Source organism: Papio anubis, chromosome 17 (genome assembly GCF_008728515.1).
Source record: "Papio anubis isolate 15944 chromosome 17, Panubis1.0, whole genome shotgun sequence".
Classification (NCBI taxonomy): Eukaryota; Metazoa; Chordata; class Mammalia; order Primates; family Cercopithecidae; genus Papio; species Papio anubis.
The window spans coordinates 30,246,280-30,259,999 of NC_044992.1; positions in this window are offsets into that span (position 1 = coordinate 30,246,280).

Here is a 13,720-nt window from a genome sequence, read left to right on the forward strand (position 1 = left end):
AAGGGTGACAAGGGCAGCAGGTCTGAGGGAGGCTCCAGGACAGGAGAGAGACTGGACACAGAGAGAATCAGAGACAGGGTGACAGACAGAGAAAGGGAGGCGGTGGTGCTAGTTTCACAGCTGGGCTTGGCGGTGGTGCCCAGGGTGCTGGCCACACTCCAGTGGGGTAATAGCGTCAGTTCCAGCCTAAACTTTAATCAGTGGATCCAAGGCTTGGCCACAGTCAGCAGTGAGGAAGATTAGCAGAAGCCTGGGAGGGGAGAGGGAGGGAAGTGCCCAGCCAAAGAAGATGGTGCATGAGATCTATTGCAGGTCCGAGCGGGGTCTTCCAGCGCCCCTTCCCACCGGGCATGAAGTGGAAGCAGAGGTGGGAGTCAGACGGCTACATCAATAGCAAGGGACGAATCCGGCCCACTAAGGCTCAGCGAGACCCCAGCACAGGCTCCAAGCCACTCTCCCCCAATCCCAAAAAGCCTCAGGTGAGACACCAAGAAGAACTTACCGACCAGGGAGCCCCCAGGATGCCTGAGCAGGGGCAGGGCAAGGTGTTCACATCATCCCTACCTGGGCAGGGGTCCCAGCACAGGAGCTGGAGTGCCCTCACCCTCCCCTTCAGGCCAGGCTGCACAGAGGGATGAACTGAATGGGTCACATTCTTACCCCTCAAGTGCTTTGGAGAGAGGGTAGAAGGAAGGAGGAGACAAACCGGTTATCATCTGCCTCACATAACTTATTAGCATCCAGGCGAGATTAATCAAGCCCAGAAACCTCGAGCAGACCCCTAATTAGTTGCTGCTGATAACTATATTTGTCATGCTCTCCAATTATTCCACTGTAAATTTCAGAGTTTAATTGCACCTTGTTCTTCATTGAAGTGTCACTGTTTGCACACGCTCCCCTAATTCTTTAGCAAATTTGACAAAATTCAGCATTAAATATAGATTATCTTTAGATTTCCATAATTAACACAACCAAACTGTCTCAGGCCTAAATATTTCTCCCAGTGTCATAAATCTGGCCTGTCCCTGGAATCCGAAGGGCTGCTTCCAGCTCCCCGGCAGAGGCTGCAGGGAGAACACGCATGCATAGCCATGAACTCACATGACACGCCTGTGCAGGTCTGGGGCAACAGGCGGCAGTGATACTTCATTGAAGGTACACACCTGGGAACATACCCCATGCCCCATATCAGTAGGGACCCCATCAAGATGCCCATCCTGGGGCGTGGGGCAGTGTCCCAGGGCTTAGAGGGCCAATTCAGTATCGCAGCTGACCTCTGGGCCTAGCGAATGGGCTAGAGGGAAGAGGCTCGGCCTACAGCCAGGTCACAAGCCTCCCCATCCAACAAAGGCCAAAGGGCCCCTTCTGTGATTTTTTTTTGTCCCTGTCAAGGCTGACCTTGATGTTTGACATTACCCCAGGAACATGACCCAGGCAGAGATGAATGCCCTCATGCCATACCCCTGCAGGGCACCGCCATGGCCCAGCCTTCTCTCTTAGTCCGCTCTCTCCAGACTCACCAGGTCAGTATATGTCCATCCAACTCTAAATGTCCCTCACCTGGGACACTTTAGTTCAGATTAGGGGATGAAGGAACCCCACATCAAGTTTGAAATGATGCCCCCACAACGGGTTTGGTTTTTTGTTTGTTTGTTTGTTTGTTTGTTTTGAGACAGAGTCTTACTTTGTCATCCAGACTGGAGTTCAGTGGCTTGATCTCAACTCACAGCAACCTCTGCCTCCTGGGTTCAAGTGATTGTCCTGTCTCAGCCTCCTAAGTAGCTGGGATTACAGGTGTGCACCACCATGACCAGCTAATTTTTGTATTTTTAGTAGAGATGGGATTTCACCATGTTGCCCAGGCTGGTCTCGAATTCCTGACCTCAGGTGATCCACACACCTCGGCTTCCCAAAGTTCTGGGATTACAGGTGTGAGCCACCACACCCAGTCTGAAGTCTCTTCCACCAGCCCCCAAAACCCCAAATCTAACATCACAAGGATATCAGCAGGGCGTCCCATTTCCATAGGGACAGGAGGGGGCAAGAGGCAGCAGGGAAGCCTATGCCCTTTTCAGATCCCAGCCCAGCCGCTGGCCCCTGGTTGGGGAGAATCATATCTTGGGTTTATCCCAAGTCAAGCCCCTTCCCCAGGCTGGCTATCTCATGGACAGCAGAGCATCCAGAGTTCAGCTGCAAGCCTAGCCCCCATACCCCCTGCAGTCACACAAACACACCTGTACACACAGAGGCAGAGAAGAAAAGACACAGATGCACAGAGACACAACACAGAGATACACACAAAACACAAACTGACACATAGACAGATACACAACGCAACACACAGCCCAAGCCCTGTAGGAAGACGGGGACAGACAGACGGGGAAATACTCCCCAGAAATCAATGACATATCTAGGGTCTGGCCACATTGAAAGGCCAAAGGGGGCTGGGGGCCCCCTTGCCCTCCATACCACCTGCCAACCCTGACACCCCTGTTTCCCTGGCGTAGCTACAGGGGTAGTTGAGGGGCTGAGGTGGGAGCAGGCAGGAATACGGAAGAGCCTCAAAGTGTACTCACAGCAAATTTGGAAGAAAATCGATGGCCTTTAATGAGATTTGATTTTTTTCTCCACAATGGGCTGGGCTGATGGTTGTGGGGGGAGCTCTGGGTGCAACGTGCAAGGAAGTGAGCAGGGACACAAGGTGCAGGGCCGAGAGGGACTGGGAAGCCAGGAGTGAGGAAACACCAGGGTCAGCAGCTATAGGGACAGGAAGAGGCAGAGAATAGACAGACAGACAGGATGTCAGTGTCAAGCCACCTCTCAGCCCCACCCGTCAGACCAAGAGAGGGGCCCTGAGCTGGCCTGGGTGTCTACTGTGGCCCTGTTGGATTCTGGATCCAGAGTCTGCACTCCCAGCCCTCAGTAGGAGATAAGAGGCTGAAGTCCACCCAGGTTATAAGGCTGGCAGGGGCCAAGCCATGGGAAGCAGTCACAGGATGGGGTATGTTGGGGGTGCAGCTGGCTCAGGTCCTTGGCTTCCAAGGGTGCTAAAAGGAAATTGTAAGGGGCTTAATTCTGATCAGTGCAGTTAACTGAGCACCTGCCAGGCTCCAGGCCCCTGTTATTGTTATTCTGCAGTAAACCCCACAAGAGAAGTGACAACCCCTTGCTCCCAGATGAAGAAAATTAGGATCAGAGACATTAAAGAAATTGCCCAAAGCCACTTAGCCAATGGCTGAGGCAGCACCTGAACCAAGGTCCACCAGGTTCTAAAGTCTGTTTCTTCCGTTCTGCCTGCAAGCAGCACCCGGCAGGTGATGGAGGCACATCTAAGGTCTCTCTTCCTCTCTTCCAGTCCAGGTCTCCAAGACCCATGGATGGGTTGGGCCAGGGCTTGGATTCAGACTCTAGGATGATGGCAACTGAAGGGAATCTCCTGCACAGCTAGGCTTCAAAGCACAAGACTTCCCCAGGCACAGAGGAGGGGATACCTGTCCACTGCAGTCCTGCCCACCCCACCCTGCTGGCTGAACCTTTGAGCTCCCTCCTTCCTTATAGAATCACAGAAGGGATCAGAGGCCATCAACCCAAACACATCCTCTGTCTGAAGCCCCTGTGAAATATTCTGAATGATCAATTGAGGTCTCGCACAACTCTAGTGACCAGGAGCTCACTACTTCCAAGGTATCCTCTGCCACTTCTGGAATCTTGCTAGACTGAGCTGCTATTTGCCTCCCTGGGCATCCTACTGGTCCCATTTCTGCCTTCTGGGTCATCACTCTGCCCCACGAAAGCCCCTCTGTAACTGGAATACCATGATCACTGCCCTCCCACCGCCTGGGGGCATCCATGCTCCTGGCTAAACACGTCCTCATTCCCTCAACTGTTGGAATAGTCCGTGGCCATTCCCTCCCACTCACCCGAAGGCAGAATTATTGCCAGCACAGAGGAGTGGGTTTGGCAATGATTTCTTATGACATCAAAAGCACAGGTAACAAAAGCAGAAGTAGAAAAATAGGATTACATCAAAATGTAAACTGAGCATCCAGGAATACAACCCACAGAGTGAAAAGGCCACCTGCAGAATGGGAGAGAATATTAGCAAATCTTATATCTGATAAGAGGTTAATATCCAGAATATATAAGGAACTCCTACAACTCAACAGCAAAAAAGCAAACAACCTGATTTAAAAGTGAACAAAGAGCATGAATAGACATTTCTCCAAAGACGACACACAAGTGGCCAGCAAGCATGTGAGAAGATGCCCGACATCACGAATGACCAGGGAAATGTAAATCAAAGCCACAAGGAGATGCCACCTCGCATCCATTATGATGGCCACCATCAAAAAGACAGAAAATAACCAGTGTTATTGAGGATGTGGAGAAATTGGAACCCTTGAACACTGTTGGGGGCAGTGTAAAATGGTGCAGCTACTGTGGAAAACAGTACGCAATTCCTCACAAAATTAAAAATAGAATTACTATCAGAACAGCAATCCCACTTCTGGGTATATATTCCAAAGAACTGAAGACAAGGTCTTTTTTTTTTTCTTTTTTCTTTTTTCTTTTTGAGACTCACTCTGTCACCCAGGCTGGAGTACAATGGTGCGATCTTGGCTCACTGCAACCTCCACCTCCTGGGTTCAAGCAATTCTCCTGCCTCAGCCTCCCAAGTAGCTGGGATTACAGGCATGCGCTACCACACCTGGCTAATTTTTGTATTTTTACTAGAGACGGGGTTTTGCCATGTTGACCAGGCTGGTCTCGAACCCCTGACCTCAAGTGATCCATCCACCTTGGCCTTCCAAAGTGCTAGGATTACAGGTGTGAGCCATTGAACCTGGCCTAAGGCAGGGTCTTGAAGCGATATTTGCACACCCATGTTCCTAGCAGCATTATTCAAAAAAGCCAAGAGGCAGAAGCAATCCAGGTGCCCATCGATGGATGAATGGATAAACAAAATGTGGTGTATTGGCCGGGCGCGGTGGCTCAAGCCTGTAATCCCAGCACTTTGGGAGGCCGAGACGGGCGGATCACGAGGTCAGGAGATCGGTGACCATCCTGGCTAACACGAAACCCTGTCTCTAAGAAATACAAAAAAAAAACTAGCCGGGCGTAGGTGGCGGGCTTCTGTAGTCCCAGCTACTCGGGAGGCTGAGGCTGGAGAATGGCGGAACCCGGGAGGCTGGAGCTTGCGAGCTGAGATCCCGCCACTGCACTCCAGCCTGGTGACAGAGTGAGACTCCTGCCTCAAAAAAAAAAAAAAAAATGTGGTGTATACAGACAACAAAATATTATTCAGTCTTAAAAAGGAAGGGAATTCTGTCACATGCCACAGTATGGACAAACCTTGAAGACATGATGCTAAAATAAGCCAGTCACGAAAAGACAAATGCTGTATGATTCCACTCTATGAGGTATCTAAAGTTGTCCAATTATAGAAACAGAACAGACAATGGTGTTTGCCAAGGGCTGGGTGGTGGTGGATGGGGAGCTGTGGTTTAAAGCGTAGTTTCCGTTTTGTAAGGCAAAAGAGCTCTGCAGATCTGTTGCACAGCATTGTGAATATACTTAACACTATTGACTGGTACACTTAAAAACAGCTAAGATAATAACAACAAAAGCAACAGTTTTGGAGTCAGACTTGGGTTTGAGTCCCGGCTCTGTCACATGGCCTGGGGCAAGTTGTCACATGTCTCTGAGCCTCAGTCTCCCCACCTTTACAACAGGGTAATGATAGAACCTGACTCACATGATCTCAATGACAAAGCAGGTGAAGTATCTTGAGACCTGGTCAGTTGGCTCTGCAACCATGTCCTCGTACGGAGGCTGCGCAGGTTGGAGTTGGGCAGCTTCCAGCCCTGGGCTGTCGGCTCCCAGTCGCACCCAGCCTCTATTTCCGTGATCTCTCTGTCTGCCCCATTTCCTCTCACTGTCCTCACTCCTTACCTCCCTCCAGCCACACTGGCCTAGAGCTCACCAGGCACACTCCCACCCAGAAGCCTTTGCACTTAGAGTTTCCACTGCTTGGAATGCTCTCGGGGGCTCACTCCAGCCCTTTCTCCAGGTCTTTGTTTACAGTCTCCCTGTTTAAAATTGTGCCCTCCCCCAACCACAGGGCTCTACGTCCCCTTTCCCTGCTCTACTGTTGTTATACCATATAATTTTACTTATTGGTTGTTGCTGACTTGCTCACTGCTATATCCCCAGCTGGCACATAGTAGGTGCTCAATAAATACTTGTTGGATGACAGCCTAAGCTAAGCCTTGGCGTTCTGTCCTTAGAGGCCCTCTGTCCCCAGCCCCAAATCTCATCTTTGTGGTGTCTGCCCCTTTAAGGACTCCCACTCTCAGGTCCCCTCAAGTGTGGGGGGAGAACCCCACTTCCCCCTAAAGCCCCAGGCTCCCCAGCTGCTGCTCCACCAGGACCTCAGCACCAATTCTGCCCATCAATACCAGCCTGCGGCAGTCACACTTGAACACCCACCCCAATCGATAACCAGCGGCTGCTATCGATCAGCCCCGAGGGCACAGGAAGCCGGTGGGGAGAGGGAAGGAGAGGACCAGGCAGGGTGTGCAGACACAGCCTCAGAGAAGGAGCAACAGCAGAGCCCCAGTGACCTGGCCAGGGCAGGCAGACAGGACAGAGCTCATCAGAAACCACAGGCAGAGGTGACCGGGGAGGAGATGCCAGACCCCAGGCTAGGAAGGGCAAAGGGGTAGACACAGAGGGAGGCTGCTGAGAAGAAGGAAGAGGCAAGATAGGAAGGGTTGGCTGGACACAGTGGCTCATGCCTGTAATCCCAGCATTTTGAGAGGCCAAAGTGGCTGGATCACTTGAAGTCAGGTGTTCGAGACCAGCCTGGCCAACATGGTGAAACCCCACCTCTACTCAAAATACAAAAATTAAACAAGTGTGGTGGTGGTGGGTGCCTGTAATCCCAGCTACTCGGGAGGCTGAGGCAGGAGAATCACTTGAACCCAGGAGGTGAAGGTTGCAGTGAGCAGAGATCAGGCCACTGCATTCCAGCCTGGGTGACAGAGCGAGATTCTGTCTAAAAAAAAAAAAAAAAAAAAAGACAGAAAGGAAGGAAGGGTTATTGACGGTCTACTGTATGTCAAGGGCATCATCTCTGAAGCCTCCCAGCACAACCCTGGGTGAAAGCAGTTATTGGCTCTATCTTACAGGGAGGAAACTAAGCTCAGAGGTTAAGAAACTCACCCAAGGCCTGAGCCTTCAAATTTGGGAGCAGAGCCAGGATTTGAACCCACGTCTGGAGTCTCTGTGGGGCCAAGGCTCTTTGCAGCACCCCACAGTAGCCCTGAGCTGTCACTTCGGGGCTCCCAGCCTGGAACACCACCGAGAGCCGGTGGGAAACTAGATGGAGGTGCCTCCCAGCACCGCCACTGGAATGCCCCACTTAGAGCTTGTCAAGGTGGCTTGGGAAGCCTGGGCAGTGGTTCATGCCTACAGTCCCAGCTACTCAGGAGGCTGAGGCAGGAGGATCATTTGAGCTCAGGAGTTCAAGGCCAGCCTGGGCAACATAGCGAGATCCCGTCTCAACAACAACAAAAATGTTTTTAATTAGTTGGGCATAGTGGCTAAGGAGGCTACTCAGGAGGCTGAGGTGGGAGGATCGCTTGAGCCCAGAGTTGGAGGCTGCAGTGAGCTATGATTGCATCCTTGCACTCCAGCCTGGGCAACAGAGCAAGACCCTGTCTGTGAAAGAAAACAAACAAACAAACAAAATGTATGGTGAGGGAAACAAGATGAGGCATGTAAGCCCATGGTAAGTGCATAACAAATGTTAGTACCATCATCATCACCACATTACTCCTCCTCCTGCTCCAAGCACACGGCTTCCAGGTCGCATATTCACTGAAGCAAGACTGTTGTTAGAGTGTGTGTCGGCCTCAGGGCTCTGATTCAGACAAGATCCAGCCCCATGCACAGTGCCTGACCCAGGCTGGTGCCCCCATCTACGCGAGGGGCTGTCAGCAGAAAGTCTGGCTCAGGTGGGTCTCTGCAGAGCTGAGGGGCTGAGGGAGGCTATGAAGCATCTCCTCGGCCTCAATTAGCTCCCTTGTTTCAGAAAAGCAAGAGCAGCTGTGGCTGGAGATGATTTCTGACTTGCCTCCTCTGACACTGCTTGAGAGTGGAAGGTCAAGGCTGGCTGGAGGCATGCCCAGGGATCTGCCCCTCCAGCCCACTGCAGAGAAGAGGAAGGGGAGGCAATCAGCCTCCAACCTCAGGACTTATTCGCTTGTTCATGCATTGCTGTGAAACACCCAGCATGTGCCTGGCCCTGTGCTGGGACCTGGGAATACAAAATGGGTAAGGCTGATTCCTGCCTTGGAGGTCTAAGTGGGGCAGGGATATTCCTAGAGGGTGGGAGGGGCTTATGTGTCTGCGGTTGTAGGGAGCAGAGGGCCTGCAAGAAAGTTTTTTTGTTGTTGTTTTGTTTTTTTGAGACAGTCTCGCTCTGTCGCCCGTGATCTCAGCTCACTGCAACCTCTGCCTCGCGGGTTCAAGAAATTCTCCTGCCTCAGCCTCCCAAGTAGATGGGATTACAGGCATGTACCATGCCCAGCTAATTTTTGTATTTTTAGTAGAGATGGGGTTTCACCATATTGACCAGGCTGGTCTTGAACTCCTGACCTCAGGTAATCCACCTGTCTCAGCCTCCCAAAGTGCTGGGATTACAGGCATGAGCCACCATGCCTGGCTTAGTTTCCTCTTTCTAAAGGGAACTGTTTAGCCCATGGAATTTTTTTTTTTGAGATGGCGTTTTGCTCTTGTTGCCCAGGCTGGAGTGCAATGGCGCAATCTCAGTTCACCACAACCTCCGCCTACCAGGTTCAAGCGATTCTCCTGCCTCAGCCTCCTGAGTAGCTGGGATTATAGGTGCCAACATCACACCCAGCTAACTGTTGTATTTATAGTAGAGATGGGGTTTCACCATGTTGGCCAGGCTGATCTCAAACTCCTGACCTCATGATCCGCCCACCTCGGCCTCCGAAAGTGCTGAGATTACAGGCATGAGCCACTGCACCAGGCCAGCCCATGGATTTTTTTCTCAGATTGCAGATAAACCCCAAAGGTACTGCTTCTCATGGAATCTCCCTTCTGATGCCTACAAACCTTAGCAAGAAAGCTGGAGCCCGAGGGGGAAAAGGGCCCAGCTGCAAAGAGGGCAGGAGAAAGGCCCAACCCCTCCTCCCCAGCCCAGCTGGTGAAGGGTGTCCTCTGAAATGGAATACTGTGACCGAGAGGGCATGTGGCAGGGGCGAAGGACAGGCATTTCCATAAAAATCCTTCTTGGAGTGCAATCAGGAGGAGTCCTGTTTCAAAGCAGCCTTTGCAGAGCCCGAGGTAGAAATCTCCTGGTCCTAATTCAAAGAGCAGCCCCTCTCCCTTTCCCAATCTGGGGAAGGAGCTGCGCCAATTAACTGGGGGACAGAGCTCGTGCCCTTTCCCGCTTCTCTGGAGGTGCTAATGGTCCTCAGGGCTCTGGCCCTGCTCCCCTTCCACTAGCCCCCAACGGGCTACACGCAGTTCTGCGATTTTAAAAGATAGTTTTGAGAACAGTTGTTTTGCCTGTAAAATAACTACAATATTTTTCCAATTATTGAGAGTTTACAATTTACTGGGCACTGAGATAACCCCCTGTGAGGTATGACATCCTCATTTTACAGAAGAGACAAACTGAACGTCCTAGAGGATAAGCATCTTGCCTTGGGCATCCAGCTGAGACTGCGCCCTGTTCACACGGGGATTCTGAAGGAAGGGAAAGTGGCCATATTGGGATGCCCAGGAGATGGGGGATTAAAACCTATGGATTAGAGGTTGAGGGAAGAGGATGAAAGGAAGGAGCCGCTCCAGGTGCTTCGTCCCCTGACCAGGTTTCCAGGACGCTCAGGAGAGGGGGACAATGACAACCTCTGGTCAGTGGCCAGCATAAAACCGCCTCCATGTCACCTGGCACACAGGCCCAGAAGTAAGAGGCACTGAGCTCTGGGCTGGGTAGGAGGCCATTAGAACTTTCTGGAGCACCTCCCCCAGCAGGATGAGTTGAAGACCACTAGGGAGGTGTTAATGAAACAGGGAAGCTGCAAACAGACTCAGGAGTGATTCCAATCTGACACCTCCCCCTACCCAGCCCCCACCAGTAATGAGCTGGGACCTGCCCTTCCCCCGAGAGAGCGGGGTGAGGGGCGGAGGAGGCTTTCTTGGGTATTTTTTTTTAGCTTCAAAAGCCTCCTTTCATCATCATCATCATCATTGCAATTAAAAGATCACATTTATTGAACACCTACTGTGTCCCAGGCACTGTGCTAAGTCTTTTTCATGTATCCCATCATTAATCCTCACCTACAAACCTTAAGCCTACATGGGAAGTAGTATTCTTACCTCCGTTTTACAGATTAAGAAACTGAGGCTCAATCAGAGTAAGTGACTTGCCTAAGGTAGGGCCCACATGTGGACCCGGCGCTGTCTGACACCCTGCTTTTGGTACCGGCCTTCTGCCCCACCGAGAACTCCTTCAGGGAGGCATGTATGTGTGGCCTCAGGGCTGGAGCTGAGTGGCGAATAAAGGCAGTGCACCCAGCACGCATCCTTGAAGTTCAGAATTGGGAAGAAAGACATTGGTAGACAGAGTCAGTGGGACAGGGACAAGTAGGATCCTGGCCTTGCCGCCAAGCCTCCCTGTCTGCTTTCCCTGCTCTCCGCTTCCACATGTGTATACACTGAGAAGGGGCCAGGAAGTTCGGTGGGGGAGCAGGAGGAGGGACCTCCAGCACTGTTCACTGCCTGGGGAAGGGGAGGCAGAGGGGTTCTGACTGGGGATGAGGACTGAAGAAGTGGGGAGGGGTTGCTGGGAAGAAGACCCCTGCCTCACAACCCCAGGAGCGAGGGGCTGAGCGGCTCTGCAGTGAAGCCCCGTGTTTGTAAACACCATTAATCAGGGATTAGCAGATGGGCCTGCTAATTGCACCTGTGGAAGTGAGAAACCTCAAGGTTGATTACATTTACAAACTGTGGGGATCCCTGGCACCTGGCCCTGCAGGAGTCGGTGGTGGTGGTGGTGGTGGTGTGTGCGTATGTGTGTGTGTGTGTGTGGTGGGGGGTGCTGTCTAATTTAGGACCCCAACCTAGGGGGAGGGGGATTGACAATTTAGCCTCCTGCCAAAAAAATACTCCAGGCCTGCAGCAGGGATCTGAGGTGCCAGCCTTGATTTAGCTGCTCTGAGAATACCAAGTCAGTGCCAATCCTTCTTAGACCCTTTCCGTCTTGGCATCTCAGGGTCTTGGAGTCCTGACAAAGGGGGCTCCTACAAATGTCATTGCAACCCCTCTCCTCCTTCCAGCAGTTCCCAGGGGTAAATCATTGTGCACTGCAGCTGAAGGGGGCCAGAGCCTACGGGAAAATTGAGGCCAGGTTGGTTGGGAGGCACAGCCCAGCGCCCTGACCTCTAGATCTAGCCCTAGAGGCTTCGAGGAGCAGCTACTGTGCTCCCCCAGGCATGGGGCTGAGAGTTTTACATGTATGATCTCTTTCAATCCATACCACCATCCTTTGAAGTGGACACCATTGTCATCCCAATTTTATAGACGATGAAAACTGAGGCTTGGAATTTAAGGGACACGTCCACATTTATACTTCTAGCAAGCCACAGAGTTGGAACTCAAAGCAAGCACTGTCTAGCAGCCAGGCTCCTGCTTTTAACCACCACTGCTCTCTCCTCTGACTTCATTCCAACTCTGCCCTGCAGGGGATGGACCCCCACCCAGCCCCTTCACACCCATAGCCACAGCCTCCCCAGCTCCTGTGTACTTAACCCACGCTTGCTGAGCAGTGTCCACTCAGTGTACAGGCACTGCGCCAGGCACCAGAGGCTGCTCAAAGGAGAATCAGACCTCACTCTCCTCATCCTTAGGACCTCAGACCCTCCCTCTTTGTTGGGGGGACTGCCTGTATACCGGAAATAAGCACACATCTATGTGTGCATGGCCTGTAATTTATAGCCTCAATCCCCTTTGGTTTAAGTGAACCTGTCTTCCCAGAGGCCAGCCAGCCTGCTGCCCAGGGAGTGAAGCAGGGAGAAGCCCCCTGTACCTGACGAAGCCCAGGAGAGTCTTCCGGATGGCCCAGACAGGGAAAGCTGATGAACAACATGCCCAGGGCAGGTTAGATCGGGTTCCAGCCACCATGGAGGAGTCTGTGAGGGGTGGGGTACCTGAGTAGCCCCTACTCCAACTTCTAAGTTCCATGTTGGGCTTGGTTCTAGAGAGCAAGCTCAACTCTGCACCCCATATGCGGGGAGCACTGGGATGCCTACATTCATTTTCATCAAGTGTATTAGGTTTCTCCAGAGAAACAGAACCAACTGTGTGTGTGTTCAAGAGATTATAAGGAATTGGCTCAGGCACTGATGGAGGCGGGCAAGTCTCAAGATGTGTAGGGTGAGTCAGCAAGCCGGACGCCCAGGAGAGCTGATGGTTTCATTCCAGCCTGAGTCTGAAGGCCTGAGAACCAGGAAAAACAATGGTATCATCTCCATTCAAAGGCCAGAACGCTTGAAATCCAGGAAGAGCTGATATTTCAGGTCTAGTCTGAAGGTAGGAAGGCTTCTCTGACTTGGGAGAGGTCAAACTTTTTGTTCTATTCAGGCCCTCAACTGAATGGATGAGATCCACTCACATTAGGGGTCTGCTTGACTCAGTCTACCAATGTAAACGTTCCTCTCTTCCAAAAACAGCCTCATAGAAACATCCAGAATGTTTGACCAAACATCTGGGCAACCCATGGCCCAGTCAAGGTGATACATAAAATTAACCATCACATCAAAGTCTGTATTATTGTGTGCTAGTCCTGGGGTGCAGTGTCCTCTGGTTTACAGAACATCTTTTACTGATACTCTCTCATTTTATTTTTATAACTTCTGCTGAAAAGGAAGGGGATAGATAGGGCTGGTAATAATGGTACTATCCCCAAGACGAGGAGGCTGAGAAGCCATCTAAGTGGAAAGCCACGGAGCCAGGACTCGAATGAGCACCTCCCAGAACCCGAGGGACAGATGAAATCTCACCCTCACCTAAACTTTCAGGCATGAGCTCAAAAGCACAGGTGTGCATGAGAAGCAGTTTCGTGGACATGAGTGGGTGGCTCAAAGGCCACTGACTCTTGAACCTGGCCACACAATGAGATCAACTAAGTAGCTTTAAGAAATACTGGCCAGTAGGCCAGGCGTGGTGGCTCATGCCTGTAATCCCAGCACTTTGGGAGGCCGAGGTGGGAGGATCACCTGAGGTCAGGAGTTCGAGACCAGCCTGGCCAACATGGTGAAACCCCATCTCTACTAAAAATACAAAAAATTAGCTGGGTGTGGTGGCTCACGCCTGTAATCCCAGCTACTCGGGAGGATGAGGCAGGAGAACCGCTTGAACCCGGGAGACGGAGGTTGCAGTGAGCCAGGATTGTGCCACTGCACGCCAGTCTGGGCAACAGAGCAAGAATCCGTTTCAAAAAAAGAAAAAAACCAACACATGGCTCCTTCTCCAGAGATTCTGATTTAATCAGTCAGGTGCCTCTGGGCTTCTGAAATATTAAAAATATCCTCCTCCTTGACCCCAATGACAAGCCAAAGTGAAACATCACTACACTAGGCGCTTGGCCAAGAACGAAGCAGGGATGGGTCAGAGCCTGTGTGGCAGT